This window comes from Leucopleurus acutus (assembly GCF_964270905.1).
Source record: "Leucopleurus acutus genome assembly, chromosome: 3".
NCBI lineage: Eukaryota > Metazoa > Chordata > Mammalia > Artiodactyla > Delphinidae > Leucopleurus > Leucopleurus acutus.
This window is the reverse complement of record NC_139145.1, coordinates 1,282,916-1,309,989: the sequence shown is the minus strand read 5'-3', so window position 1 is coordinate 1,309,989 and position 27,074 is coordinate 1,282,916. Positions and strand designations below refer to the sequence as shown.

General features: G+C 54.7%; 1 protein-coding gene across 1 annotated transcript in view; it reads right to left on the bottom strand.

Moving 5' to 3' along the window:
• Positions 1-27,074, bottom strand: part of GNG7 (G protein subunit gamma 7) — a gene marked incomplete at its 3' end in the record, with an annotated part of 151,652 nt that overhangs the window by 32,197 nt on the left and 92,381 nt on the right. The gene's annotated exons all lie outside the window — the stretch shown is intronic.

Sequence of the window (27,074 nt, the reverse complement as noted above, 5' to 3'; positions counted from 1 at the left end):
GGGGGCGGGGTGGGCTCTGGTACTTTGGAGCCGCTGGCCTTCCGGGGGATGGGACCCACTGCTCCAAGCGGAACCCTGGACGGAGTCCAGTCTCTGTCTGATGATTGATGCACACAGCAATGAGGGGCCCTGGGGCCGCCACGTCCAGCTGTCAGGGTGACCCTGAGGCTGGACGCCAGCCTCCACCCCACTCTCCACACTGCAGCGCCTGGGGAGGCACCCACCAAGGCCAGGAGGGAGAGGTGAGCGGTAACCCCGTCCCCTCCAGGCGGCCAGCACCAGCCTCCCGTTTGTGGCTACGGAGGCCTGTCCTCTGCTGCGGGGCTACGCGTCCTGCTCGGCCAGAAGGATGCCTCAGCCTCTGCTCCGGGGGCAGGGACCCCCGGCAGCTGCCGGGCCACTGACCACAGTTCACAAGCCAGCAGCTTGACCACCCTCGAGTTCTAGGCAGGCCCTTGCTCGGGGCCCATTCCACTGTGGGCTTGCTGTGGGGAGGTCAACAGAAGCCCCTGCCCAGTGCAGGCCAGGCTTCCTGAGCTGCAGGGCCTGCCTCGGGCGAGGCTGTTTCCCTCCAGGTCCCCTTCGGTCTCGGAGAGCCGGCCCCTCTTCCTTCACAAACATTAGCTCTTTCCACAAACCTACAGGGGTTTTTTCCACCTACACAAAGGGACATGCTGCTGCTGCCACTCCAGGGCCAGCGCCGAGGGCCACCGAGCCTTTCTCAGTGGCCCTGGGCCCCAGGGGGCTGGCATCAGAGACCACGGGGCGGGGCGGGGGGAGCGGGGGGGAGACCCAGCCGAGGCTCAGCCACAGGAAGGAGCTGGCTGGGGCAGTTTCACTATTTCTTTTGGCCACACCGCGTGGCATGCGGGATCTTAGTTCCCTGACGAGGGATCGAACCTTCACCCCCTGCAGTGGAAGCTCGGAGTCCTAACCACTGGGCCTCCAGGGAAGTCCCTGGGGCAGCTTTCTCTAAAGCAGGGCTTCTGCCCCCCGGCACTGTTGACATCGGGGCGTCCTGGGCACCGTGGGGTGTGAAGCAGCGTCCCTGACCCCCACCCCCTCGATGCCAGCAGCCCCCCAGTCCTGATAGCCACAGATGTCCCCAGACAGGGCCCAGTGTCCTCTGGAGGCAGAGTCACCCCCAGGTGAGACCCCTGTCTTAAGGAAGTGCTGGGTGAGACACACAGACACAGAGTAAGGCATCTGGCAGGGGGCGCTCCTGCCCCGGTCCCTTGAGGCGGGGGAACCCCAGCTCCTGCTAAAGGTCAACACTGGGCTCCCGGGGCTTGGAGGGGGAGACACACCTTTGCTGGGCTGAGTGTGCTGGGGCACCGGGGTGTCGGGGCGCAAAGGCGGCACCTCAGCACCAGCCCAGGCTCCCGGCGAGGGCTGGGCCCGCCTGCTGTGTGGATGCCAGCAGGCCTGCGTGGGAACGGGCCACGGGAGGTGTTCTATAGGGTCAAGCCTCGATACCTTCGGATTCTGTACTTAGGAATTCACCTACTGGCTAGATTGTATTTGTAACGCCCAGATTGATACTTGGGGGTGGGTGTGTGCAGTCATGAGAGGACACAGGCAGAGCAGTGAAACATTCGAGTCACCGACAACCATCTTCCCAGCTGAAGTGGCACCGGGTGGTAACCAGGGTCCCTTTCACCATTTAGGGCTACGTTTTGGGCATTTTGGGCATTTTGGCAGGTGATTCTGCCTCTAAAATGGCCCCCCGGTGTAGAGCTGAAGTGCTTGCTGGCCGGTGTCCCACGTGCAGGAGGACGGTGACGTGCTCACGGGGACAGTGCGTGTGTTAGATGAGCTTTGTTCAGGCCAGGGTTACAGCCCCGCCGTGAATGAATCAACAACTGCTATCAGACTAGGCGCCTTTAAACAGAAACGCACATCACACGAGTGTGCGTGGCAATCGGGCGTGACAATGGGGTGACGGAGGCTCACGGGATCCTGGCCCTGTGTGTCCCCAGGAGCGGTGGTGCGGTGTTCACTAATTCAGTGTTTGCGGTGACTTTATGGCCCAGAACCGCTGCCAATGACAAGAATCAACTGTATACGTATTTTCTCTTCTTTATGACCATGAAAGGAACACAGTTACATTTTCCCAAATCTAGAAATCACATGAAATAACAAAAAATCATCCATAATCCCACCACCTGGATTTTTCACGGCATATACACATACCTGTCCGTTTTTACAAATTCAGGTCCTACATGCCGTTTGATCACCTGCCTTTACAATTTTTCTTAATTTGCTTACTGTCTATCACATTGTGAGGGGAACCACTCTTTTCCCATGCCGTCACAAATTCTTCTGATTTGGGAATGATTTTAGACGGACAGAAAAGTGACAAAAACAGCACAGAGAGTTTGCACGTGCCCTCAGCCAGCTCCTCTTAAGGTTGGCATCTCATCAAAATGAAGAAATGGACCCAGGCGCCTTACTCTGAATTCAACTCCAGGCTTTATCTGGGTTTCACCATTACTCCACCCCACCAAACAATGTCTGTTCTGTTCCGGGGTCCTGTCCAGGATACTAATGCTGCATTTACCAACAGGACCTTTGTGGACGTACCAAAATTTATGATTAGTAGTAGTACTATGTGTATCTATTCTTGCCCATTATTGGATGTTTGGGTTGTTTCTGACTCTTTCCTCTTCTTAAATCATTGTACCATGAGAATCAGTGCACATGAGGCAAATATCAAAGCACAGGGAATTCTGTGTGTGCCTCTCTTTTCTTCCTGAGGACGAATTCTTTTTTTTTTTTTTTTTTTGCGGTAGGCGGGCCTCTCACTGTCGTGGCCTCTCCCGTTGTGGAGCACAGACTCCGGACGCACAGGCTCAGCAGCCATGGCTCACAGGCCCAGCCACTCCACGGCATGTGGGATCTTCCCGGACCGGGGCACGAACCCGTGTCCCCTGCATCGGCAGGTGGACTCCCAACGACTGCGTCACCAGGGAAGCCCCTGAGGATGAATTCTTATGTGTAAACCCTGAGTTTAAAGGTAGAGAGGACTTGATCCACCTTCCAACTTGACCTTCAAAAAGATTGCAGGGCTTCCCTGGTGGCACAATGGTTGACAGTAGGACATGCCTACAGAAGAGTGTACAGTTTGCTCACGTACAGACCATGCATTTAAAAAGTGTGTGCACCTGAGTCACCATGACCTGCATCAAGACGTAGAACATTTCCGAGACCCCCGAAGGCATCCCAGGGCCTCCTCCTGCAGTGAATCACTATTCCGATGGAATGATTTATTTTTATTATCATCATTTTCATGATCACGGTCATCCTGACTTTCGCTCGTGAGGATGGGAAAGAGGGTACAGATTCCGATTGCAGGATGAGCTGTTTAGGTGAGAAGTACTTCCTAGAAGATTTTAGAATGTTCTAGAAGACAGCCAGCCAGCATCTGCTCAGAGGGGGTGAGGAGTCGGTCTTTCTGGCCCAGCTGAGGTGCAGGGAGGGGATTTTGAGCGAGCTCCGGCCCTGGCTCGGGGCGTTGGTCTGGACGTCGGCCCACTGGCTCTCTGAACCCTGATGCCCTGTCTGTAACATAAGGACCCACGGCATCGCTCTCGGGGTCATGGTGATGACGAAATGAGACAAAGACGGCGCCCAGCACTGCAGGAGGTGCGAACTAAGGCAACGATGATAAAAATAACCCGACGGATATGACACGTGATACACGGGCACACCTCGTTTTATCGCGCTTCACGGATATCGCGTTCTTTACAAATTGCAGGTTTGGGGCAACACGTTCCCGCAAGGAATAAAGAGTGTGGTGAGTCCAAAGAAGCGGGTTTGGAGATGGAAGAATCTCCTCCTGGTGAGGATGCTGGGGAGACTGTTGAAATGACAACAAAGGACTGAGGATAGGACATAGACTTAGCTGACAAAGGGTTTGAGGGCATTGACTCCAACTGTGAAGGACGTTCTCCTGCGGGTAAAATGCCATCAAACCGTATCGCACGCTACGGGGAAACCGTTCGTGAGAGGAAGAGGCCACCGATTCGGCAGACTTCATTCTTACCTTATTTTAAGAAATGGCCACGGCCGCCCCGTCCACAGCATGGGGGCAGGACCCGCCACCAGCAAAAAGGTTATGACTCGCTGAAGGCTCAGATGATGGTTAGCGGGGTTTTTTTTTAGCAATAAAATATTTCTTTAATGATATTATTTTATTTTTAAATTTTTTGGCCGCATCACACGGCAGGTGGGATCTTAGTTCCCCGACCAGGGATGGAACCTGGGCCCCCTGCACTGAAAGCACGGAGTCTTAACCACTGGACCGCCAGGGAAGTCCCCAAAGTATTTTTTAACTGAACGAAACCCGAATTATTAGATGTAGCAGCTGTGGCTCCAGGATCAAGGGCTGAGTGGCCTGGGTCGAGTGGAAAGGCCTTGGGTCCTGGGCTGACACGGGTACAGCTGAGGAGGCCTGGCTCCCTAGGTCCCTTCTGATTTTATCCTCATTTCCTGGAGGGCGGAGCCTGGGTGGGGGGATGGGGCTGGGCTGGGGTCATCACACTCGCTGAGTGTTTATTATGGGTCAGAAGTTGAATTTCCCTTCTTTCTCCTGAGAAAGGTGTTAACGGCTGCTTTGCAGACCCGCCTGGCAGGGTCCCTGGTGCTTCTGGAGATGCATGCAGCTCCATGGCTCACCCATGAGACAGAGGAAGGAACATTCCAGAACCTCTGACTGTGCTTTTTCATTAGCAAGGCCCTGCTTTACATGCAGGACACGGGGGAGGTCTTCACGTGCGTGCGTGCGTGCGTGCGTGCGTGTGTGTGTGTAGTTGGGGGAGTGGGTCACTAGGGCAGGGGTCTCTCCTAGGGTAGTTCTGCCCCCAGGGGACCCTGGGCGGTGCCTGGGGACATCTGTGGTTGGTACTCTGGGGGGCTCCTGGCATCAAGTGGATGGGGGCAGGGATGCTGCTCCACACCCCGCAGTGCCCAGGACAGCCCCCCCCAGAGGATGTCCGGCTGATGTCAGCAGGGCTGGATGGGGGGGTCGGTGGGGGACCGGGTCCTGTTCTCTGCACAACCCTGTCCTCGCCCAGGACTCCCGGCTCCACCTCTGGGTGCCTTTGCCCAAGCTCTTGTCCTTGCTGGTCTCAGCTCAGCTGTTCAACTGCCAAGGGCTTCTCCGAGAAGGATTCAAAAATAGATCATCTACTTTTTTTTTTTTTTTTAAATCTCAGAGATGCCTGAGAGCACAGCGCCTGGCAGAGGAAGCCGCCTAGGCAGTGAAAGAAACCAGAAGTGCTTCTTGTTGATTTTCACCAGCTCTTCTGGGGAGACTGTAGGGTAATCCCCTTCCTCAGGCACTTCTCTTAGAAGTTACTCTGCATTCTGCTTCTCAGAAGGAAACTGGGCTCCCGGGCAAGCACTCATGCCCTCCACCCACTCGGGGCTTTGAAGCAAAAATCCGATGGATTCGGAAGGTTCACATCAGACCAGGTACCCTGGGGGCCCGCGATGCCCCAGGGCAGCTGCCATGGCCCCCTCGTGCCCTCAGCCTGTCCTTGGCCCAAAAGGGGGGGCCCAGCTTGTCACAGCTGCAGGGAGACACACCTACAGCTGATTTTTTTTAAATGACCAATAAACATTATATATATTTTTTCAGTTGAAAGCTATCCTCACCCTCAGTATTTACGACAGGGATTCTCTCCATCGGCCCTGCTGACGTTGGGGCCGCGGGTCACTCTGTGGGGGGCCGTCCCGGGCACTGTGGGGGGCTCAGCAGCATCCCTGCTCCCACCCCCTCGATGCCAGAAGCCCCCCAGTATTGAAAACCACAGATGTCCCCAGACATGGCCCAGTGTCCCCTGGGGGGCAGAGCTCCACTGAGCAAAGTTCCTGCTCTAGGATTATTGAGTTAACATCTTTAAATCCCTTCAGTGGATTCATTTCAAGTAAGAATTTTTATTTCATTTCATTTCATTTGCTGTGCCGCACAGATTTTGGGATCTTAGCTCCCTGACCAGGGATCGAACCTGTGCCCCCTGCAGTGGCAGCTTGGAGTCCTAACCACTGGACCGCCAGGGAATTCCCTCAAGTAGGAATTTTTAATACAACTGTTTACTCTCAACTTACTTTTTTTTTTTTTGTGGTACGCGGGCCTCTCACTGCTGTGGCCTCTCCCGTTGCGGAGCACAGGCTCCGGACGCGCAGGCTCAGCGGCCATGGCTCACGGGCCTAGCCGCTCCACGGCATGTGGGATCTTCCTGGACCGGGGCACGAACCCGTGTCCCCTGCATCGGCAGGCGGACTCTCAACCACTGTGCCACCAGGGAAGCCCTCAACTTACTTTTTAAAAATGTATTTGTATTGAACGTAGGTGTACATATAGCTGATTCACTTTGTTATACAGCAGAAACTAACACAACATTGTAAAGCAATTATACTCCAATAAAGATGTTAAAAAATGTATTTGTATTGAGACATAATTGACACATAACCCTGTGTGAGCTTCAGGTGTTCCTGTGTCAGTCTGATACATTTATTTATTGCAACACGATTACCACCTTAACTGTCCACTGAGTTAAACGTTTCTACCTACCCTCCCATCCTTCCCTGGACCAAGAAGGATCTGAGGCGCTTCCACAAGGGCAAACAACAAGTCATCGAGGCAATGACGGGGGTAGCTGGCGTGGGAGGGGAAATGGCAGGAAGAAATAAAAGGAAAGGTTGCAAAGTGGGGTGACCATTCTCTGGAAAGATCGTCTGGTGTTCGTTTTTAGTTTGGGTACTTTTTGCCTAAACAAAAATAATGTCCACTGGTTATAGCGGGTCCGATACTGCCCCTCAAATATCCATGTCGTGCCCCCCGCGTCCCGTCCCCCCACCCCCCGCCACAGCTTCCTGGATTCAGGGTGGGCCTTACACCCAATAGCTGGTGTCTTTATCGGAGAAAGTGGAGTGGGGGTGGGATTTGATACTCAGACACACAGGGAGAGGCCTCGTGAAGACGGACGCAGAGACTGGGGTGATGCGGCCACGAGCTGAGGACACTGCAGCCCCAGAAGATGGAAGAGGAAGGAAGGGTCCCCCTCTGGAGCCTCTGGAGGGAGCACAGCCCTGTGACACCCTGAGCTTGGACTTCAGGCCTGCAGAATGTGTGAGAATAAATGTCTGGTTTGAGCCATGCAGTTTGCGGCCCTTTGTTACAGCAGTCTCAGGAAATTAAAAAAAAAAAAAAGTCTCTAGATGCACGTCCCTGCAGCTGTGAGAGCTGGGACCTTGAGTGACAAGGGCTCCCCTCCCACCGCTGGACTGACTGGCTCTGGGCATTTGGGGGAGGACAGAGAAGGCACCCCAAACCCCCTTGAGATGCCTGCACCTTGCAGGGTTGATACATCCAGGCTGTTTGCATGGGAGAAATGGTCTGTGGATTCCCTGCCTCTGGGACTATACCCATGGGAACCGCAGACATCTGGGATTAGGAACCAGTTACCCGGGGTTCCCAAGCTTTGGAACCCTCTGGAGGGGCCACTGCGGTCTGCCTGGGGCGGGGGGCGGGGAACTGTGGCAGCTGGACTGGGTGTGGCCGGTTGCAGAGGCCCCTGGTGACTCCACCGGGCAGCCAGGGCGGGACCCCCGGGTGAGGCCGGCCCGCACCCACAGGAAAGGGAGGCCCAGGCTTTCCATGGGTTCAATGCTCCCGGAAGGCGAGGGTGGGGTAATGAGTCCACATGTTTAATGATGGTAGGAAACAGAAATAGAAGATCACATTCCCGCCAGTGGGGAACTTTCTGTTCCGCAGGAGGAAAGTAGAGGGAGGGGTTCTCAAGATGCATAAATAGACGATCACAGTGTGTCATTTAAGTGCTACACATCAACACACTTTTTTCTATAAAAGGCCAGATAGTAAATATTTCAGTCTCTGTGGCAAAGATTCAACTCAGTAGCCGCCGTAGACATGTCATGGGCGTGCTGTATGCCAGTAAAACTTTATTTGCAACAACAGGCAGAGGGCCAGATCCCACCCCCTTGGCTGTAGTTTGCAGAACCCTGAGCTGGAGGGATGAACAGCTTTGAGGTTAAGGAATGGCAGCTCCTCCAAAGGTTAAAAGAATTACCCTCTGACCCTGCAGTTCCACTCCTACGTATGTACCCAAGGGACATGAAAACACACGTCCACACAGAAAAGTGTGCACTAATGTCCAAAGCAGCAGCATCTATAATAGGCAAAAACTGGACATGACCCAAATGTCCATCACTGGGTGATGGATAAACTCAGCCACGCAAAGGGGTGAAGCCCTGACACTCGCTACAACATGGATGGACCCTGAGAACACGATGCTCAGTGAGAGAAGCCAGACACAGGAGGACACACAGGGTGTGATTCCACTGATGGGAAACGTCCAGGACAGGCAGATTCGCAGACATAGAAGGTGAATTCATAGTTGCCTGGGGCTGGGGAAGACTGAATGGGGTATAGGGTTATTTGCAGGGGGGTGATGAAAATATTCTGGAATTAGGTAGTGGCCATAATTGTACAACCTTACGAATGTACCAAAAACACTGAATTGCATATTTTAAATAGGTGAATTTTATGGTATGTGAATTATAGCTCAACCTTTTTTTTTTTTTTAAAAAAAGGAGTTAAGTACAACAAGCTTCCTACAGGAGACAGTGTCCAGGCCCAGAGCTTAAGGTTGGGTAAACCCCGGTGGGAGGCCCCGGCTGGATGATACCCTGAGTTCAGGCCAGGATGTGGGAGGTCAGAGCAGAGTGGATGGGGGGCCAGTGGCCAGAGCCAGGCAGGTGTGGTCCAAAATGGACGTGCGTGCTGTGTGGAGAGTTTGGGCCTCTTCCTGGGGCTGAAGGAAGTTTCCACACAGGCAGTGATGGGTCCAGGGTGGAAGGAACAAAAGCAGGGCCTCACTATGACTTTCAAGGTCCCTCTCCATAAAAAAATATTGAACATACTTTACGACCACATTGGTGTAAAGATGGACACCATCCAGGCTGGGTCAGTATATTCATGGTTTTCTTCTGATGTTAAACTAAAGCATTCTCGTGGGCTTCATGGATAAGCAGACCTGGAGACCAGGTGGAAACAGCCCGGATGAGAACCCTGAGGGGCGTGGACGGAGGATGTGATGGGGATGAAGAGGAATTTAAGTGGTTGGGAACGTGGGGGAGGAATCGAGGACGATCTGAGGTTCAGGGGGGCCCTCTGCACCCAAACTAAAGAGCGGGCTGTGGGGGAGGGAAGAGGCAGGCCTGAGACTGGGGAGATGGGGGTGTCTGCTCTCCAGGCAGCAGCAAGGCCAGCACCAGACACATCCATCTTTCCGAGAAGTCACTGAAGCCAGAGGAGCAGAGCCTGGCCTTCGAACAGGACGCGTTCTCTGTGACCTGGCACTCGGCCCAGCTGGCCTCCGAGGCCCAACGTCCAGCTTCTGAGAGCACGGGGGAGCCGCGGAGACAGGGGCTCCTGGTGAGGAGGAGATCGGTGCCAGCCCCTGCAGAATGTGTTTGGTTTGAGAGTGGGTGCTTTCCCGTGACCCTCTGCGGCCTTTCACTGTCCCCCTGCCCAGGCCCCACCGCCATCGCCCGACACTTGCTGAGCCCGGGCACTTCTCTCCAGATTTGGAGCAGACACTTGGAGGAAGCACACACCCTGGCGTGGGGCACATCGTGTCTCCCCCAATTCAGATGTGGCAGCCCTAACCCCAGGCCTCAGAATGCGACCTGATTTGGAGAGAGGGTTGTTGCAGGGGTAATTAGTGAAGATGGGGTCACGCCAGAGCGGGGGCGCCTAATCCAACATGACTGGTGTCGTTATGAGAGGGGACGCTTAGACACAAATACGCACACAAGGAGAAGGCCACGTGAAGACAGAGGCAGAGACTGGCTGAGGCGTGTACAGGCCGAGGGCGGCTGGCCACACCAGAAGCTGGGAGAGAGCCTAGGAGAGAGCCTGGGACGGACCCTCCCTCGCGTCCTCAGACGTAACCAGCCCTCCCGACACCTTGATCCTGGACTTCGGCCTCCAGGGCTGGGAGAGGATACACTTCTGTTGTGTGGCACTTTGTTACAGCCGCCCTGGGAACTCACACACACCCCCGGCTGTTGGCTTGGTCTGACTCGGTGGGGAAGGGCCGGCGACAAGAGACCAGAATTGGGGGCTCGGCAACCCCTGCCCCTGCGGCGACCTCCCCCAAACCCTCGCCCGCCCACTGCTAAAGGTCTAAATGGAGGTTGTAAAGCAGAGCTGGCAACCGTTTCCTGTAAAGCCCCTGGAGTCAGTCCTGTCCCAGCTGCTCACTGCGCCCCGCAGCAGGAAAGCGGCCGGACAACCTGTAGATGGATGGACCTGCCTGCGTGCCAACACAATTTTATTTACAAAACACGCCGTCACGCTGGGCTGTGGTTTGCGACCCTTGGTCTGGAAGCTCCATCTGTTCAAGTTACATGTTGATGGTGATCCTGTCTGTGGAGATTTTTCCCTGAGACACAATTTGCCTTTTCCATCAGCTGATCCGTGTCTCCTCTGGGGTCTTCTGTTTCGTCTTGTTTACATGTCTTCGGTGGCTTCTGAGCTACAGTGGCCGCCGGTCCAGGGGGAGACCTTCCAAGCTCCAGGCAGAGGAGCAAGGGGCCCAGAGGGGAGACCACCAGGCAGCGCCGCGCGAGTGGAGCCCAGCATTGGCCCCGGGTGACGGGAGAGTCCCGCATCCTTTCCGGGACGCCGCTCAGATGCGCAGAGTGAAGGGAAGGACCTGGGGACCAGCATCCACAGAGCTGGCCTCGGAACCACCCTCATGATGCAGGGCAGGCGCGGATGGTGGGTTTACCCACGCAGACACCCACCCACCCACCCACATACACACACCCACATACACACAAACCCCGCATGCACATATACACACGCACACACACATACACACAACACACACACAAACCCCACATACACACATGCACACACACATACACACAACACACACAAACCCCACATACACACACACAAACCCCACATACACACATGCACACATACAAATACAGACACACACGCACATACACATACAAATACACACCCATGCACATACACAACCCTCAAACACAGAAACACATATGCACATACACACACAAATACATACAAATATACGCATACAAATACACATAAAAACACAATAAAACACATATACACACATACAAATACACAGAGATAACACATACACAAAACACTCATATGTATATACAAATACACACACACAAACACAACTCATCAGTGGGAGAAACTGAAAAGCCTGGTAGAATCCAGTAAACACAGAATTAAGTCTAACTGTCTGACTAACTGGGGGATAATAATGGCTACAAAACAGATCGTAATTGTCCAAATTCTTGAAGAACAAGCATGTACGATGATGCATAGTTTTTTTGTGTGTGTTTTTTTAAAAAATATTTATTTATTTATTTTTGGCTGCATTGGGTCTTCGTTGCTGCACGTGGGCTTTCTCTAGTTGCGGCGAGCGGGGGCTACTCTTCGTTGCAGTGCACGGGTTTCTCATGGCGGTGGCTTCTCTTGTTGCAGAGCACAGGCTCTAGGCGCACGGGCTTCAGTAGCTGTGGCGCGTGGGCTCAGTAGTTGTGGCTCACAGGTTTTGTTGCTCCGCAGCACGTGGGATCTTCCCGGACCAGGGCTGGAACCCATGTCCCTTGCATTGGCAGGCGGATTCTTAACCACTGCACGACCAGGGAAGTCCCATAGTTTGTTGATATGATACTAGATCAGGGTCACCCCCTTGGCCCTGTTGACACTGGGCCGGGTCCTCTTCTCTGGGGGGCTGTCCTGGGCTCCATGGGGTGTGGAGCAGCCTCCCCGGCCCCACCCCCTTGATGCCAGGGGCACCCCAGGCGTGACAACCACGAATCCGTTTTCCGTCTGTGTGGATTTGCCAGTTGTGGTCATTTCTGCTGGAGCTTTAAACCGGTACAGCTCCTGCCAATGACCCAATTTGGCAGCTAAATACAGAAAGCCTGTTCTTCTTGAGCCAACATCATTCTGCAAAGCCTAAAGCATGTGCTCCCTGCCTTTGCCAAGCAGCGGAATACTACGTGGCTGTGAAAAAGAATGAGGCAGGTCTCCAGGTACTGATGTGGAGAGTTCCTGTAGAGGATTACGTTGGGTCAAAAGGAGTGGACTTCCTCGATTGAATGGACACTGTGTAGGTCACAGCTCTGGGTGCCCCTCCGCCACCAGTTATGTGCTGACGGAGGCCAGGTGGGTCAGAGGGACATGACCCGAAGACACACACACCTTGTCTGGGCCCTGTGTCCTTGGTCACGCTGTTTCTCTGCTCTCTGCAGAGAAACATCTAAACACGGAATTGATCCTCACCTCCCATGGTGTTGTGTCTCGAAGAAGCTGGAAAAACACTGCATGAATGTGACAGACCTCGAGGGGCAGAGACCAGAGACCGGCTGTTGAAAGAGGCTGAGGCCCCGAGTTCAGCCCCGAGGAGCCAGGACAGCCCGAGATTGAAGATGCCTCATCTCACCTCCACGCCTGGGTCTTCCGGGAGCCGTCACACCTCTGTCGGGCAGAGTCCAGGTAAACCCACCTGGCTTCTCCCCACCCTGCCCCCACTGTGGTCCGCCCACCACCTGTCTTGGATACTTAATGTACCTGCACCTGGTCATCCCACCCTAAGCTCAACAGCATGGCCTACCATGGACATATGTCGGTGTCTGCCAAGCCGGAGCCTGAGCGTTCTCTCCAGGAAAGCCTGCTTTCTGTTTAAATTTTAAAAATTAATTCTGCGAGGCCAGGGGCTCAAGCAAAGGCTCAGAGTTAGGAGTGTGCAGAGAGACGCGGGTGCTGGGGAGGAAAGCAGCCCTCCTGCAGAGGGGCGCCTCAGAGGGCAGGTGCACTGTGAGACCTTCTGCTTTTTTTAACGGTGGTAAAATACACTTAACATAAAATTCACCATCTGCATTGTTTTTAAGTGCGCAGCTCAGTGGCATTAAGCACACTCACACTGTCGTGAAGCCATCACCACCATCATCTCCAGAACTTTCTCATCTTCCCAAAAGGAAACTCTGTCCCCATGAAACACTGACTCCCCAGCCCCTGGCCCCAGCATCTACTTCCTGTCTCTATGGATGTGACTCCTCCAGGACCTCCTGTGAGTGGGATCAGACAGTATTGGCCCTTCTGTGTCTGGCTTATTTCACTGAGCATCATGTCCTTGAGGTTCATCCAGGTCGTAGCAGGTGTCAGAATCTCCTTCCTTTTTTTAAAATTAATGAATTTATTTATTTATTTATGGCTGTGTTGGGTCTTCGTTGCTGCATGCGGGCTTTCTCTAGTTGCAGCGAGCGGGGGCTACTTTTCGTGCGGTGCGCAGGCTTCTCATTGCGGTGGCTTCTCTTGCTGTGGGGCACGGGCTCTAGGCACGCAGGCCTCAGTAGTTGTGGCTTGTGGGCTCAGTAGTTGTGGTGCACAGGCTCAGTAGTTGTGGCTCACGGGCTTAGTTGCTCCGTGGTATGTGGGATCTTCCCGGACCAGGGCTTGAACCCATGTCCCCTGAAGTGGCAGGCAGATTCTTAACCACTGCGCCAGCAGGGAAGTCCTATGCTTAATTCCTTTAAAAAATTTTTATTTACTTTATTTAATTTATTATCATTATTATTATTATTATTAATTTTGGCCACACTGTGAAGCATGCAGGATCTTAGTTCCTTGACCAGGGATGGAATCCGTGCCCCCTGCAGTGGCGGCGCGGAGTCTTAACCACTGGACCACCGGGAAGTTCCTGTATGCTTAATTCTTTAAGGAACCACCAGACTGTTCTCCATAGCGGCTGCCCTATTTTCATTCCCATCAACAGTGAACGTTTCACTTTCTCCACATCAATACCTGTTCTAAGCCCCATTCTTATCTGAACCTCACTATCCCCATCTATTAAATGGGCTCATGGCTCCTCCCACAGGCCTGCTGGGCGACCCCATGAAAGAAGCTATTTAGGGGACTTCCCTGGTGGTCCAGTGGTTAGGACTCTGTGTTTCCAATGCAGGGGGCCGGGGTTCGATCCCTGGTCAGGGAACTAGATCCTGCATGCTGCAAGTAAGATCTCACATGCTGCAACTAAGAGCCTGTGTGCTGCAACTAAGAGCCTGCGTGCTGCAACCAAGACCCAGCACGGCCAAATAAATAAATATTTAAAAGAGAGAAAGAAATAAAGACAGTGTTTGGATGTCATGCTTTGTTTTGCTTTGGGGGGGGGGGACAACGTTTGTCCCTGGGCTGTCGGGGAACCAGTGAAGAAACACTGGTTGGGTTGTTGTGCGTGTGTGCGCGCACACGCGCGTGTTTGCCACCCCTGGGAATTCGTCTGGAGAGCTGCTGGGAGATGAACAGCCCAGGAGAAGGGACGCCGCCCTCATGCACGCACACACACGCAGACACTCAGATCCACATCGCATGCACGCATGTTCCCAGAGCAGGGGTCGCGGGGCTGACGGCCACCAAGACTGAGTTTCCCAACCCACGGTGGGGCCGCCTCAGATGACGTGCAGATGTGCGGCCCGGGAGGGCCTGGGAGCCCGGCAATAAAAACAAACACGCCGGGGCCGCGTCCAGCAGCGAGCTCCGTCCCGGCCTGCACGTGGGGTGCTGGGAGTCTGCACGGGGTGGGGTTGGCCCCTTCCTGCTAGGCCACCGTGGCTCCCAGACACGTGCAGAGCCGGGGGGGGGGAAGGGTCAGCAGCATAGGAGGGGCAGGGGCTAAAAGCAGCGGCCAGCCAGCCTCGGACATCTGGAAATCAGGCGGCCTGGGCACAGTCATCCGGGCCCCCGTCACGTGTGCAAAGCTCTGTAGGTTCTGTGTTTCCTCTGCAGGCTCGCAGGCTGGGGCACCAGGGCAGCAGATTTGTTTTCTATGCTGAGCAGCAAATCACCACCATCTAGTATCTCAGGGTTTGGGGGGTCAGGATTCAGGGCACAGCTAAGCTGGGACTGGGCCCCTGAGGCTGTAATCCAGGTAGGGCTGGGGCTGCCATCTCATCAGAACCTCAACTGGGGAAGGGCCCACCTCCGAGCTCCCTCAGGCTGTTGCTACACCGGCCTCCCCATAGCTGCAGGACTGGGGTCCCTGCTTTCGGCGCTCGGCTCCCACAGGCTGCCCTTGGGTCCTGGCCACGTGGGCCCCCTCCACACACCCTCTCATATGTGGCAACTGACCTCTTCGAGGCTGGCCAGGGAGGGTATCGAGGGGAGCCTGCTGAATGGGAGTCTTACAGGACATAACCCACTCATGGCCGTGACGTCTGTCACCTCTGCCACCTTCTCCTGGTTAGAGGCAGTCACAGGTCTCACGCACATTCAGGGAGAGGGGATTATGCAAGGCCTGGTTCCAGAAGGGGAGGGTGGAGATCACTGAATAAAGTCAGCACCTGCCTGAGACCATCCCCCTGGGCCCCGGAGCTGAGAAAAGACAGAGAGAAGGTTCAAGGTTGCCTGAGGCAGCTGTGCTGGGGCTCCAAGGCGGAGATGCCTGCCGGGTGCGCCCTAAAGCGGGGAGGGGCCTTCCAGCAGCGGATCTGGCTGTTACACGTATTACATGTAACACACGTATACACGCATGTGTATGTGTCTACACGCATACACATATACACGTATGTAATATACTGTCTGCATGTGTCATATATTTATATGTATATATTATATACTTATGCACGCATATTTTATATATATATATATATATTTATTTTTTTTTTTTTTTTTTTTTTGCGGTACGCGGGCCTCTCACTGTGTGGCCTCTCCCGTTGCGGAGCACAGGCTCCGGACGCGCAGGCTCAGCGGCCATGGCTCACGGGCCCAGCCGCTCCGCGGCATGTGGGATCTTCCTGGACCGGGGCACGAACCCGTGTCCCCTGCATCGGCAGGCGGACTCTCAATCACTGCACCACCAGGGAAGCTCTATATACTTATATTTATCAACAAATCAAAAAGGAGAAGTAGAGCGTTCTCACACAAAGTGTATGGTGTTCATAAGCAGCACTACCACAGCACAGAGAAGATTTTTAGAGATGAGGCTCTGAGACTCACTGAGATTCAGCTGGGCCCGAGGCCCTCCGTAGCCCGGGACCCTTGGAGAAGCCGGTGCCAGAACTGGAGCGCCGAGGGCGGCCCCGTGGGGACTCGCCCCCTGCTCGATTTCATAAAGAGGTTTGTGTTTTTCTATTGGATTGGATGGTCACCTCAATTCTTTGTGGAACGAGGCAGAATATGAATAACTCAAGAAACTGTGCTCGGGGTGCGGGTAAACAGACTCCCATCCTGCAGGCTGAGGACTGCTCACTTGGTGAAGGGCAGCCTTGGCTACCGTGCTCCAGGATCCAGGGGACCTGGATGCAGAAGCACCTGCTTGCTGTGCCTTCGGACCCCTTGGCGCTGCTGAGCCGGGCCGGGTCCTTCTCTGTTGGGGACCCGTCCTGGGTTAGGGTGCCACAGGTAAGGGTCAGCATCCCTGTGCCCACCCCACCCCCCAGGAATCATCCGGCCCCCGTGTCCACGGTGTTAGGTGTAGAAAGGGGTACAGCAAGGCCTGGAACCCCTGTCTGCTGCCTCCCGGGTCAGGGGCGTGGACCCAGACTGACCTGACCCCTCTGCGTGGAAAACCACCAGCCCCGGCCAGCCGCCAGCACTGCTTGTCTGCGAAGGGCCAGGAAATGGCTGGGAGGGACGGTGAAACGGACAAACATCCCGAGGTTGCAAGCCGCTCCTCTTCCCCAACCCTGGCCCGCACAGCCTGCCTACTCTGGAGGGACCCCTACTACTGGGGTCCTGCCCCCTCCTGGACAGGTCCAGAGGCAGAGGCCCGGGAGGTGGCCGCCTGGATGCACCTGACACGTGTCACGTTAACCAGAGCAAAGGAGGCGGCTCCCAGGCCTCCCGCCCTCCCGGGCCTTGGGTCACGATCCTGCAGAGGGGCGGCCAGGTGAGCACCCAGAGCTCTGGCTGGTGACTCACCCGGGACCCCGCGGGGGCTGGTTCTGGGAGCCGGGCGCCCAGGGAGAAGGGAAAGTGGGAAAGTCACAGGGTGGACATGGGGCAGGAACCGGACAGTGGGGCTCAGGGCTGGGACCTGAGCACACGAGCGGTTCCGCTGGGGGTGTTGGAAGCGTTTGCCCGCAGGTCTGGAAGTGTCTGTGGTGACAAGAGGGGAGACGGGCATCTGGTCACCTCCTCAGGGACAGGCAAGGACAGGCCACCCATCTGAGGGGCCTCGCAGAACCAAGGAGAGAGGGCAAAGGATGCTTTTCTAGTCACCAAACAAGCAAAGGACAGTCGTAAGTCCCAACTCCTCAGTAACCGTGTGTGTGAGTTTCCTGGGGCAGCCATAACAAATACCACCTGTTAGTGGCTTAAAGCCGCACATGCTGATTTTCTCATGGTTCTGGAGGTCAGAAGTCCTAAAATCCAGGCGTGGGCAGGGCTGGTCCTTCCGGAGGCTCCAGGGCAGCATCGGTTCCGCCTTTTCCAGCTTCTAGAGGCGCCGAATCCCTGGCTCGCGGCCCCTCCTGCATCCTCACAGCCAGCAGGGCAGCATCTCTCATCTCTCTCTGCCTCTGACCCTCCCGCCTCCCTCTTATAAGGACCTTGTGATTATGCTGGGCCCTCCCAGGGAATCCAGGGTCACCCCCATCTCAGGGGCCTTAACCCCACCTGCAAAGTTCCCTCTGCTCTGTGAGGTGACACGTTCACAGGTTCTGGTGATAAGGACGTGGATGTCTTTGGGGACCATTATTCTGCTGGCCACACACACTGTTCTAAAAGAATTCTTAAAAAACGATCGCCCATGTTTAAATCAAGCCGTTTTAATAAATGGTGTGGTTTGCAGGGAGGCTGGGTGGTGGTGGTGTGCTCCTCAGACCTCCGGGCAGCCTGGGGTCCCAGGATGTGCTAACGCCAACTGGCCCTGTGGGCCCAGGCCCTGGAGTCCATCACTACCTGTCCTGGCTTGCTGAGCTGTAATGCTCCTGCTCCTTATATGCTCTCATGGGTGAGGACAGGGTTACGGGTTGAATTGGGTCCCCCTCCCCCAATTCCCATGTTGAATCCTAACCCCCAATGTGATGGTATCAGGAGGTGGGGCCTTTGGGAGGTGCCTAGGTCATGAGAGTGGGGCCCTCATGAATGAGATTAGTGCCCTTCTAAAGGGACTCCAGAGAGTGCCCTGCCCCTTCTGCTACATGAGGACACAGCGAGAAGCCGGCTGACTGTGAACCAGGAACCAGCTCTCAAGAGATGTGGAATCTGCCCGTGCTTTGATCTTGGACTTTCTAGCCTCCAGTACCGTGAGGAATAAACGCTGCTGTGCACAAGCCCCCAGTCTCTGGCGCTCGGTTACAGCAGCCTGATTGGACTAAGACACTTGGAAGTAGGGTCACTGCAGGTGTAATTATTCAGGGTGAAGTCACACTGGAGTAGGGTGGGCCTAATCCAATACGAATGGTGTCCTATAAAAGGGGACACCTGGGCACAGACTCGCACACAGGGAGAGGCCATGTGACAACGGTGGCAGAGATGAGGTGACGCTTCTATAAACCAACAGACGCCATGGACTGCCGGCACCCCCGGAAGCCGGGAGAGCACAGAACAGTCCCTCCCTCAGAAGGAGCCACCCTGACCTTGGATACTCAGCCTCCAGCACTGCGGGGGACAAATCCCTGCAGTTTAAGCCCCCAGGTTTCTGGTGCAGCACTAGGCGGCCCCAGGAAGCTCAGCAAGTATCGTCCTCAGAGCTGGTGAGGACCATGAGGCAGGAGAGAGAACACGATTTTTATTCTATAAACGAGGAATATCAAACAGAGAGAACTTTCCAAGTTGCTCATCCCCACGGCACTTGGAGGGTGGGGGGCATGCTCCCGGCTTAGGTGACTCCGCCTTCTCTTGAACTCCCCTTCCCCAACCCAGGCCCACCCACAGGCCTGCTGATGGCCTCTAGGCTGCCCTTCTTTCAAACTCAGTTCAGCTGCCTCCTCCGGGAAGCCTTCCTGGCCTTGCTCTCCCCTGGGCACTCTGCCTGAGGGCCATTTCCTCTTCAGCCATGCTGCTAGGCTACATCAGGACTTTAAGCGATCTTTGCATCCCCAGCACCTGGTCCCGAGCAGACACCCAATAAATGTCTGACAAGCTATGTAGGGAGCCGTGGGAGGGACATGTCAGGGTGATCAGGGCCCAAGAACCGAAGCTGATGTTATCCATCCCGCCCCGCCCTGCCTCGCCCCCAGCCCAGGTCCTCATGACCTCTGCCCCGTCTGCACAGCAGAGCCCTCGCTGGCCCACATGTCCCTCCCCAGTTCTTTTTTTTTTATTGGCTGCACCGCGCGCAGCACATGGGATCCTAGTTCCCCAACCAGGAATCGAACCCGTGCCCCCTGCAGTGGAAGCACGGAGTCCTAACCACTGGACCACCAGGGAAGTCCCCTCCCCAGTTCTTGAGGGCCCATCTTTCTTCTCCCCTCTTTAGCCCCATATCAGGCCGTGAGGAAGATTTGACATGAAACTTGCAGAACACTCTCTGCGGTCCCCGCGTCAGAAGTACTTTCTTGAGCAATCCCAGCCTGACGAGTCATTAATCTGTGGTTTGGCCCCTCCCTGCCCCCAGAGGAGTTTGTCCTAAGGACAGAAAGTCCCCAATAATGAGACTAGAGGGAAAAAAACAACAAAAAAAAGGATGGTCTAGGTGACAGGATGATGGGGATGGGGCGGCCTGGATGCCAGGTGTCAATTTCCTCACTTGCAAATTGCCCAGGAGGGCTCCCAGGAGGGATCAGCGGAGTTCCCAAGCAGCAGGAGGGTGAGAACTGGCCCCGCGCTCATCTCTCTCTCTGGCGTGTTCATCCCTGGCGTCCTGAATAGGCAGCAATGTCACACCTGCAGTCAAATCCCTGAGCAGTCTGACTGCGGCCTGGATGCCGGCTGCACCCAGGCCTTTGTGCCCTGCCCTGCAGGGATGGAGCTCCCTGCACCGCATTTTCCGGCACCGTCCTTTCTCCTTCGGGGGGGGGGGGGAGGCCAGAAGACACCCCACCCCCACCCCCAAGTGCCTGGTGAGGTCCCACTCATTCCTCCTCACTCAACAGATGTTGGCTCAGATGGATGACGTTGGCTCATGGCCAGCACAACTCTGTGGGGTAAAATCCTGAGGTTTTTCACACGATCATGTGTGGCTGTTTGTTCAACACATGCTAGGGGAACAGCGAATGTTTAGGGGGGATGGGAAGGTGTGGGAACAGTTTGTGGAGGGCCTGGCGTGTGGCCTGTGCCCTGCTGGGTGTCTGATGTTCGTTCCCATAACTCTCCTTAACGCAGGACGTGGCATGTTCCTATGAGACCTGCCCCCCGTCTCTGGCTGGGATTAGGACTTTGGTCTATGGGATTCCTAATTCCCCACAACAAAATGAAAAGGCAAAATGGGATATATTTTGTCACAGGTATGATGTCCTTAATATATAAAGATTTCCAACAAATCAATGAGAGATGAACGAAGCAACTTAATGAATGTGCGATAGTGGATAGGATGGACAATGGGAAAAGTTCATTCATGGAAAAACTGCTGAAATTCGAATCAGTTCCATGCTTTAGTCAGTAGGACTGCAGCAAGACTGATTTCTCAGCTTTGATCAATGTTCTGTGATTATGGAAGAGACATGGACCAAGGGAAGCTGGGTGAAGGGTATTAGGGAATTCTGTACTGTTTCTGCACCTCTTCTCTAAGTTGCAAATGACCTTAAAACCTTCCAAATGAACTGTTAACAACACACACAGACAATCCGCAAAAAGCATTACTATTACAACGACCATCATGAAACATTTAAAACCGTCAGCATCAAAAAATTATAGGTAATCTAAGGAACTGTTACTTTTGGCCTTTGATCCAAGGAGGCGGACAAGCCGGGGCACCTGGATGCAATGAGGGGTCTGGGATGGGATGGCTGTGAAAGATGACGTGGGGACAGTGACAGAATTTGACCGTGGCTTAGCCCGTGTCAGTGTGAAATTTCCAGATTTTGATAACAGTCCTGTAGTCCCATAAGAGAATGTCCTTGTTTTTAGTACAGATACCCTGAGGGATTTAAGGGTTAAGGGGCATGATGTCTCCAACTTAGCCCCAAACGGCTCAGAAAAATTGATTTGCATACATGTATAACTACATATATATACCATATATGTGTATGGATAACCATATAACTATACGTAGCACAGTTTACATCCTATAACTGTGTATGTACACATATGCATACACACACCTATCTACGTATGATGTATACATACACACGTCTCCGTACACGTACACGCACAGGGAGAGAAGGAGAATTATAAATAGAATAATAAGGCAGACGTACGCAGTCGGCGAACGTGGATATCAAGGGTACAAGGAGTTCCTTGTCCTATTCTTACAACTTCTTGGTAAATTTGAAACTATATTGAAAACAAACGGTTAGAAAAAGACAGCCTGGAGGGTATTTTAACAGTGGTGAACTTCTGCTAATTTTAAATTGGCAAATTTAAATTTCAATTGGGGTATGTTCACGCACGTCAAATTCACCCTCTTAAAGTGTACAGTTCAGTGACTCTCAGTATCTCTCTTTTTCTGTAAACCTTTGTGTGTTTTCTGAAAAAAATTTTAAACAATGAACAAGTATCATTTTCATAGATAGTGGGGGAAAAGCTACTTAAAAATACCCGACCTTTCACCACTTTACAAACTGTGGACCACGTGTTGGTTGCGCCTGGTGTCCTGGGACACGGTGACGGCATGAGAAGGACCTGGGGGGCGCAGCCTGCACCCTGTGCCACCCCCGGTGGTGCAGAAGCCGTGGCTTCACGCTTCCCACAGTCCAGAGCACCCTACCAGCTCCTGCCGAGCCTCCCATCTGCTCAGCAGGCCCCTAAATTCAGAGCAAGGGCCTCACGGGGAGGTGGCTGGGGTGACGTGTGTGGCCGGGAAGCTGTGAGCTGGGGTGCCAGGTCCGTGAGCCAAGACAGAGGACGGGGCAGGCGGGAAGGACACACAGACCCTGGAGCCGGGTTTTTGCTGAGCCAAGATTCCCTCAAGTGAAAAAAGAGAGAACGGATGCACAACCATCCCCCCAGTGGGAAAGCAGAATAAATACTACAAGTGGGTCCAAACAAACATGACCTCAAGTCCTCACCACGGCAGAGAAGGCGGACACGGCCTGGCCGGGGTCACCAACAGCGCTAAGTCACACGGCAGCGCAAGCCTGGATGTGCTGGCGAGAGGGCCCTTCACCTCCGCAGTCTCTCTGCCCAAAGCCATTGCCCCAGCCTGAGCATGAGAAAGACACCAGACAGACCCTAAGAGAGGGATTTTCTACAAAACTCCCAGCCAGTCCTCAAAACTGTCCCAATCATCAAAAACAAGGGAAGTCCGAGAAGGTCACAGCCCCAAGCAGCCTGTCATCACATGGGTCCTGGGACAGACAGGGGACACTAATGGAAGGTGACAACCGAATAAACGCTGGGGTCCCATTAAGGCTGATGCACACGGATGGCCGGGAGGTGTCAGGTGCCAACACGGGGGTGGGTGGGGTGACGGGCACACTCTGTCCTGTCTGTGGCTCGTCTGTGAATCTAAAACTATCCAAGAAGGAGAAGGTTTATTTAAAAGGTGATCAGAGCCGGCCAAGTGCTTCCTGGTGGGTCCATAACCCCGCCCCAGTTTCCTGCAACAAGGTCTGATAGCCAGAGCGCGTTTGTTCGGTAACACGGTCCTGGGCGGCTGTGTGGCAGCTCGAGCCACGTGCGGCGGGACGCGGGGGGAGGCTGGGTCTTTGCCGAGGGTCCTTCCCCGCTGCAGTTGATAGATGGTCTTTGGGTAACCCTCCTGTGCCCCTACACATTCCCCCAGTGGTGTCATCATCTGTGCAGGTAGAACTGTGTCCCCCCAAAAAGGCATGTTCATGCCTGGACCCCCCAGATCTGTGAGCGAGACCTTATTTGGAAATAAGGTCATTGAGGATGTGATCAAGTTAACAAGAGGTCGTAATGGAGTGGGGTGGCCCTGGTGTCCTGAGAAGATGAGGGAACTTGGGACACGGAGACACACGGGGAGATGGCCATGTGATGGTGGGGGCAGAGTCTGGAGTGATACGGCCACAAGCCCAGGGATGTGAGGATTGTCAGGGACCCCAGAGCTGGGAGAGGCAGGAAGAACCCTGCCCTGGAGCCTCCGCAGGGAGTGCGACTGTGCCACACCTTGATTTCTGACTTCTGGCCTCCAGAACCGAGAGGACATAAATCTCTGGTGTAAGCTGCCCGTGTGTGGTGACTGTCACGCGGTCCAGGAGCTCACACAGCGTGTGATGATGCCGAGCTTTGCCATCACAGTTCTCTGGCGGGGCTGGGAAAGGTGTTTTCTGAGCCCTTCCTTCCTTCTGCCTTTGTTACAAAGGGGCAGCTTCCGCCCTCTCCTTTTTTTTTTTTTTTTTTTTTTTTGCGGTATGCGGGCCTCTCGCTGTTGTAGCCTCTCCCGTTGCAGAGCACAGGCTCCGGACGCACAGGCTCAGCGGCCATGGCTCACAGGCCCAGCCGCTCCGCGGCATGTGGGATCCTCCCGGACCGGGGCACGAACCCGTGTCCCCTGCCTCGGCAGGCGGATTCTCAACCACTGCGCCACCAGGGAAGTCCTGCCTTCTCCTTCTTTTACAGGAGGAATAGGAAATCCAGAAGGTGGGACGTACCATAAGATTCTCGGGCTCTAGAAAAGGGGTCACTTTCATGGGAAAGAAAGACTCCATTCCCTGATGGACGGGAGGCCAGGGTGGTCACCAGAGGCAGCGTGGGATCGGGGCAGGGCTCTGGAGCCCAGAGAACAGCAGCCACCAGCCCCGAAAACACGCTCGAGGGGCGATGTGGGAAATTCCGTTGGGCTGGATAGCAGGTGCTATAAGGTTCTGGTTTTGTGCTGATGTGTGAGGGTGTCACAGCAGGTGCTCGCTGAGACATGCAAGGTCACGGACATGGTGCCTGCAAATCACTGTCCAGTGGTCCCCTGAGAAACGTGTTGTGCAGAGAGATGACAGGTAGTTTACGCATCAACAGACGACAGATCAATAGACAGATTTTATACAGACGAGAAAGAGACGATAGACAGGTGACATCAATCAATACGTGGATGATCTACAGATAGATGACAAATAAATACATGATAAATACGTGATAGATAAGATACATAGATGGGGACACGGGGAGGGGGAAGGGTAAGCTGGGACGAAGTGAGAGGGTGGCATGGACATATATACACTACCAGATGTAAAATAGATAGCTAGTGGGAAGCAGCCGCATAGCACAGGGAGATCGGCTCGGTGCTTTGTGACCACCTAGAGGAGTGGGATAGGGAGGGTGGGAGGGAGGGAGACGCAAGAGGGAGGGGATATGGGGATATATGTGTATGTATAGCTGATTCACTTTGTTATAAAGCAGAAACTAACACACCATTGTAAAGCAATTATACTCGATAAAGATGTTAACAAAAATAGATTAAAAAAAAGATACAGAGATGATAGGTAAAGGATAGATAAGATAGATACAGATAAGTGACAGATTGTGATAGATATTTACAGATTTCCCGCCACACCTTTATGCACGTACACACATATATTCCACACAAATGCACACGTCTCCTCCGTGTATTTGTTTCCAAGAACTTTCCCTCCTTTCTGCGTGCCCCCCACCCCTGGCCGCTGGTCTCTGTCCACAGCAGACCAGTTGCCGTGTCCTGCCAGCCCCCGCCGGCTGCTGCCCTGCAACACCCGTAGGCTCTCCAGGGCCGCTCCCCACCTCTGGTCTGGCCGCTCTGCGTCCTCCCCACATGTTGCCATCCTTCTGAGACCAAAGCCTGACCCCATAAATCTCTGTTGTGTTCCTGTCTGTCTCCCCCTCGGCCCTGCGGACATTCGGGGCGGGTCCCTCTCTGTGGGGCGCTGTGGGCTGTGGAGCAGCATGCCTGGCCCCCACCTACTGGATGCCAGGAGCCCCCCAGTCGTGATGAGCAAAGCTGTCTCAGCCACCTCGGGATCACCAGGCGAGGCCCGCATGGGGCTGGGGGCTTCACCACGGCTGACTCACAGACCTAGGAAGAAATCGGGGAGGTGCTGCAGTCAGACCCTTCCTGGGCTTCTGGATGTGGACCAAACCCCTTCTTGATGGGATCCAGGGTCTCTCTTGCCCCCTAGATCTCATCTGCACCCCCCTGTGCTACACTGTCTACCTGGGGAGGCTTCTGACGGCCGACATGCCGCCCAGGTCCTCGGCAGACAGATGGATGGACGCTCCTTGGTGGGTGATTTCTGTGATGAGAATCCCAGCTGCAGCGGAGCCAAGACTGAGGTCTGGGAGAGTCCCGGGGACCTGGGGGAGCTGCTGGATCTAGCACTTGGGCCTGGGAACGCCAGGGGCTTTGGTCGTTATGACAACAGGGCGCCAGGCCTGTGGGGAACGGGTTGCGCAGGCTATGATCACTGACCAGCCAGGGGCTGGAGGGGAGCACAGCTGGGCTGCTGAGTCATCTGGGGGCTTGTACATTTCAAAAGAAGGTTATTAACTTGAGGAGCATTGTGCCAACCACTGTAGCATGAAAGGAATACGATGCTGTCTCAGCCTCCAGGAGCTCTCAGGAGGAGCATCTGCCAACACTCATGAAACAGAATTCAGAGATACCAGGAAAGCCCCATGACTGGTCTCCCGGCGGAAGGGGATTCATCTGAGCCAGGGTCCCCCCCCACCCCCAGCCCTGCTGAGCAGCGGGCTCCTTCTCTGTGGGGGCCCGTCCTGGGTGCTGCGGGGTGTGGAGCAGCATCCCTGGCCCCCACCCCTTCAATGCTGGGAGCCCCCCAGCTGTGATGACCACAGATGTCCCCAGACATGGCCCAGTGTCCCCTGCGGGGTGCAGAGTCACCTGGGGCAAGACCCCTGCTAGGTGATGGCCAGCCTCCCCCTACCCTTCCCCACCCCACCAGGGTCAGAGGGAGGAAGGAGGAGGCCTGATGCTGGGCTCTGGGCTCAGAAGGAAACAAGGTCACGAAGACACAATGAGTCAGAGAGAGTGGCTGGCGGGGGCGGTGCACTCTGCCCACAGGCTCCGGCTGGCTTCTCTCTGCAGGAAGCTAGCTGCTGAGTTTTCCTTCCCAGAAAACTCAGAGGTGCAGATCCACCCCCAGCTAAGGACGGGGTCCCTCACTGCAGGATTTCGTGGAAGGGAAGCTTGGTTAGATCTGCATCTTCTCCTTCTCGGGGCCCGCCCCACACTGCTCTCAGCATCAAGCCCTGTGGCGGCACCCCGCTCGGCAGACACTTATCAACGCCCACACTCCCCCACTCTCCTCTGCAACTTCACTCTGTTTCCTGAGCGTATGTTTAGGAAGCACAAACAGTCTAGGCCATGCCCTGCATCTTTGCTTCCTGGCTTGGCGGGACAGGCGGCGGGGTCCCCCATCTAGCAGAGAAGGGGGTGGGGAGCCACGCTGTAAGGCAATCTCTGCGGCCGTGGAGCAGCAGGCCTCTGCCATTCTCTGCATCCAGTTAACGGTCCCTGGACACGTGCCCGCGATCTTGAACTTAAGGAAGCAGAAGCTCTTGCTGCTTATTCACCAACTTCTGGCAAAAGGGGAGACTACGGTGACTCTCATCAAGGTGCTCACGCCCAGATTCAGCCGGGGGGTGGGCAAAGCACGGCCCAGGCCCCATCTGGTCCACTGCTTGCTTTTGTCAATAAAGTTTTATTGGAACACAGCCGCCCACATTCCTTTACGAGTAGCTTCTGGAGGCTGCGTGGCGGAGTTGGATAGCTGCAACAGAGACCTCCTCATCTCCAAAGCCAAAATCAGTTGCTACCTGGCCTTTTATGGGAAAAGTCTGTTGACCTCAGGGTGCCTGGCAATTCTTGGTGGCGTTAGAAGCATCACCAGTCCTCTTCTGCTCGAAGGCTTCCGGCACGTCTACTGCTCCATTTTCACAAGGGGACTGCCAAGCTTGTGCTGCCTCTCTGAGCTCAGAGAGAGGACGTGCTGGAGGC